General features: G+C 41.0%; 1 pseudogene; it reads right to left on the bottom strand.

The window, feature by feature from the left end:
* Positions 1 to 3,500: 3,500 nt before the first annotated feature.
* LOC102834678 lies at positions 3,501 to 4,301 on the bottom strand (annotated as a pseudogene).
* Between the last annotated feature and the right edge of the window lie 973 nt (positions 4,302 to 5,274).

Raw genomic sequence — 5,274 nt, 5'->3', positions numbered from 1 at the left:
GTGGATCTAGGTTCCCTCTTGAAAGCTTGTAAGCCAGTCACTTCTTGACTTTGTATCCCTTCTCCCATTTTGGTTAATCAAGGTTCAAGATGGCTATCCCTATCTACTCTTTGTGTGGAGGGGGTGGGAATAATTCTTGGAGGAGGGATTTATTTCCTCTTCTGAACTACTGCATTTATATGTGAATGTCCAGTTTGTCAAATTGTATTAGATGACGCTTTTTTTTCCTCTTCTATCTTCTTCGGGTTGAGCTCTGTTTATCCCATCATTAGAGCCATGGCAAGTGGGTATCATCTGTAGGTGTGGGTATTCCTGCGTCTGTCTGCCCTCTTCTTGTCAGTTGGTCCCTTCGGTCTCCACTCTAGTCCTCTGTGGATGTGTCACTGACTCTGAGCCCATGAGCCCCAAGGTCTTGCCTCACTGCTGGCCTACCAGGTCTCCACCCGGGCTCACCATAGTCTGCTGACCGATGCAGGGCTTAGCTAGCTGCTTCTTTGATGTTCTTCGGTTACTTCTCTTTATGGGTCACATGCATGATCGCCAATCAGAACGCGTTTTCCCCTTGCATCTTAGTCTTGAAGAAGGATTTGCACTGAGATGACCCAACCACTTGCCTTGGTGTCTCCTGGGCAGACAGCTTGCTTGTTCTTGTGGTTACAGTCGGACTGCTCTTGTTGTTTTGTATTTTCCCTGTAGGTCCTTATTTCAAGAAGTGCCTTCTGGTTTTCTGGCTGCTCCAGGCTGGTCTGCTTGTCCTTTCAAGAGGAAAGTTTCCCTTCTCTGATGGTCTGGATGTGGTTCAGGCTTTCTTCTATAAGTCTTATGTAATGCAGAGGTTCCTCATGAGATCTCCTTCACTAGATAGATTGTAGCCCCATTTTTGGTATTGCAATTAGTTATAGGCAGAAGACAGACTTATAAGCTTTCTATGGTGATTTTTCTGGCTATTCCTTTTCCTCTCCCTCCAGTGACTGTTTTATATTATAATGCTTGGAAAACCAAGATTCAAAAGTCAGAGTAACAAAAGACTTATACAAAGAAAACTACAAAACCCTACAAGAAACCAAAGAGACTTACCAAAATGGAAGCATATACCATGTTTCTGAATAGGAAGACTTAACATTGTGGAAATGTCAATACTGCCCAAAGCAATTTACTTATATAATGCAATCCCAATCCAGATTACAAAGACATTCTTCAAAGAGATGGAAAAAATAATTACAAACTTTATATGGAAAGGAAAGCGATCCAGGAAAAGCAAAGCACTGCTTAAGAAGAAGAATAAGGTTGGAGGCCTCTCACTTCCCGACTTCAAAATTTACTACAGGGTTACAGTGGTCAAAACAGTTTGGTACTGGTACAATGAAAGATGCATAGATCAATGGGACAGAATCGAGAATCCAGAAATAACCCATCTACATACAGCCAACTGATTTTTGACAAAACACCTAAATATATCACATGGAGAGGTGATAGTCTCTTCAATAGATGGTGCTGGCAGAGCTGGAAAATGATATGCAAAAGATTGAAATAAGACCTTATACAAAAACCAACTCAATATGGATTAAATATCTAAAAGTGAATTCCAAAATTATGAAGGCCATCAGTGAAAAAATAGGGACAAATGTGATGGCACTAATTCTGGGAATACACAGACTACAAAACATTTTGAAAACCACACAAACAGAAGTAGATAAAATAGATGAGTGGGACATACTAAAAATTAAAAATTTATGTGCATCAAAAGACTTCACCAGGAAAGTAAAAAGGGAACCCACAGAATGAGAAAAAATGTTTTGCAGTGACACATCAGACAAGGAACTTATTTCTAAAATATACAGGAAACTACAACATCTCTATAAGAAAAAGACAAATAAACCAATTAAAAAGTGGGCAAAGGACATGAACAGACACTTCACCAAGGAAGAGATCCGGGCAGCCAACAAACATATGAAGAAATGTTCATGATCACTAGCTATTAGAGAGATGCAAATCAAAATAACTATGAGATATCATCTCACACCAACAGCAAAGATAAAAAAAAAAATGTAGAGGACAATAAACGCTGGCGGGGATGTGGAAAGACTAGGACACTCCTGCATTGCTGGTGGGATTGCAAAATGGTTCAGCCTCTCTGGAAAGCAATATGGCGCTTCCTTAGAAGGTTGCAAATAGAAATACCTTATGATCCAGCAATTCCTCTACTTGGTATTTACCCCCAAGAAAAATGAGCCACAACACGAGAAGATATATGTACAACAATGTTCATAGCAGCACTATTTACAAAAGCAAAAAGATGGAGACAGCCAAAGTGCCCATCAACTGAAGAATGGATAAACAAACCGTGGTACATGCACACAGTAGAATATTACGCTACTTTGAAGAATAACAAGGAAGCGGCATACCACCGGTTAACATGGATGAACCTTGAGGGTATTATGTTGAGTGAAATTAGTCAGTCACAAAAAGAGAAATACTGCATAGGACCACTACTGTAAAAGACTAAGAAAAAGAACCCATACTAAAGGGGGGTGGGGGGATTCTTTGCTGATTGCTGGGGTGTTGGGGTGGGGTAAGGGGAGGGAGGGTAAGGTAGAGCACAGGGCAGGGAATAGACACAGGATAGTTTGGGTGCTGGGGAGGGGGGCAATACACAAGAAGGGAGAGGGGAACCGAAGAACAAAGCAGATGGGAGAACAATTAGGCAGGTTTGCATGGGCTAAGTGGGACATAGGTAAATAATGATGTACACACAACCTTGGAACAACAGGGTTCTGGGAAACAGAGATTGAGCCATGGTTGGAATGGGGAAAAGGGGAGAATAGTGTTAAGATGCTTGGCTGTTTTTTTTTTGTTTTTTTTTTTTTAAGTGAATATACAATTTATTTAACATTCAAACTTCATTAAGACATGTGCAATATGGCAAATTTGACTGGGGGTTTAACCCTAGTTAGGATATGATCGCTTGCTGTGGGGCTTAGCAACAGGGTCCAGGTTCACACTTAACACTAATTAAATACTTTATTGAATAAATACAATACCAAACAAATGCATTCTAAAATAAAAAAAATCACTCTTAAGGCCTTTCTTATTCAGGCTGATGACAAACACAATAAAGGCAGATATGCTAGTTTAACATAATTGGCTGATTTAATACAGCACTTATATCTTTTAGTCCACAAGTATATTATTAAATGATAGAGAACATCTAATACAACCATTTCTACAGTACTAGGAAATAAATTTCTAAGAAAGAAAGATTTTACAGACCCCATCTTTTATACCCAAACCCAACAGTCTACTCTAAAGAGGATATAGTCAATGACTTTCCTCACAAGAGCTCACGACTTCAGTTGCTTCGCTATCAAAATCTGTAATTTCTGATCCGTTATGAGCATTGAGACACAAGATTCAAATATTCGCAAAGAAAGAAACAATGCACATTGTGATCGCCCATTCAGCAACAGGGAGCACGGCATTCAGAACTCTCATCCTGGGAATTAAATAAGGTCAGCCACATTCATTGGCATTTCCTCCACTGTAGTATTGTAGAAAGTCTCAATGTCACAAAGAATCCTCGTCTTCTTCAGTAACAAAGTTTATAGCCACACCTTTCCTCCCAAATCGACCCCCTCTGCCAATCTCGCACTTTATTCAAACAGTGTGCTGTTTTGCTTATGATTCCACGTCCTAAATTACGTCACCATTTCTGAGCGCCATCTCGTCATCAACTGCTGCTATCGTCTCCTGTGAATATAATTTTCACGATTGGTAGGTAGATCGTAGTTTGTTACCAAAGACACTTGTTGTACATCAATCCCACGAGCCAACAAGTCAGTAGTGATCAAAACACGGCTTGACCCTGATCGGAATTCCCTCATGATCACATCTCTCTCTTTCTGGTCCATGTCACCATGCAGTGCAGAAACTGTGAAGTTCCTAGCATGCATTTTCTCAGTGAGCCAGTCCACCTTGCGCCTTGTATTGAGATAGATAACAGCCTGTGTAATTGTCAGAGTCTCATACAAATCACAAAGTGTATCCAACTTCCATTTCTCTCTTTCAACGTTAATATAAAACTATTTGATTCCTTCTAGGGTCAACTCTTCTTTCTTAACCAGAATTCGAATTGGATCCCTCATGAACTTTTTAGTAACCTCCAACACATCAGTTGGCATTGTGGCAGAAAGCAACACCACCTTAATACTTGTATTTAATTTTTGAAAAATCTCATAGATTTGATCCTTAAAATCTCAGCTCAACATTTCATGTGCTTCATCCAAAACGAACATTTTGATCCATTTTGGAGCTGTTGAGCCAGTTCTCTGGTGGGGGCCAATACTAGTGCTTGGGTCTCCTTGAACTCAATCTCCAACTGTTGCAGGATGGAAATAGCAGATGTGGCTGTCTTGCCAGTACCTGACTGAGCTTGAGCAATCACATCATACCCTTTAATACAAGGAATAATAGCTCTCTGCTGAATAGCTGATGGCTTCTCAAAACCATAAGCATATATCCTCTCAGTGCAAACCCCCTTCCAAGACTAAGATTCAATACACGCTCTGATTGTTGACTACTCTCATCACTGATAAGGGGAAGTGAGGGAAAAACAGCAATGAAGCAATGAGCTAAATCCTACAACGTTCAGCAGACTTCCGTGAACCCGGGTGAAGATCTGTTTGGCCAGCAGTGTGGCAAGACCTAGGGACTCTTGGGCCCAGAGTCAGTGACATAGCCACAGAGGACTAGAGTGGAGAGTGAAGCGTCCAGCGGATAAGAAGAGAGGGCATCTGTACAAGAACACCCACACTTGCAGATAATACCCATTTGACCTGGCTTCAATGACTGGATGATCAGAGTTCAACCATAAGAAGAAAGAAGAGGGAAAAAAGCGTAATCTGATACAATTTGATGAACTTGACCTACACCTATGGCTGCAGTAGCTCAAAAGAGGGAACAAATCCTTACAGCAAGGATCATTCCCACCCCCTCCATACACAGAGTAGACAGGGATGGGCAACTTGGACAGGCTACCCAAAATGGGGGAGAGGGAGGGCTACAAAGGCAAGGAGTGACTGGCTTATAAGCTTTCAAGAAGGAAGCTAGATTCATAGGGCATGGAGGAAGGTAGAATCTCCACTGAGTAGTATACAATGTGTCTAGGCGGGGCTCATGAAATGAAATCCGGATGGATCTCTTGTGATACAATAGTGAATAATTGTTATCTGGACTGCTTGTGAGGGTTGGAATTGTAAAGGTAGACATTTTTTAGCA

This window comes from Chrysochloris asiatica, unplaced genomic scaffold, assembly GCF_000296735.1.
Source record: "Chrysochloris asiatica unplaced genomic scaffold, ChrAsi1.0 scaffold00662, whole genome shotgun sequence".
Taxonomy (NCBI): domain Eukaryota; kingdom Metazoa; phylum Chordata; class Mammalia; order Afrosoricida; family Chrysochloridae; genus Chrysochloris; species Chrysochloris asiatica.
Note: the sequence above shows the minus strand (reverse complement) of the source record. Positions and strands in the feature narration are given on the sequence as shown.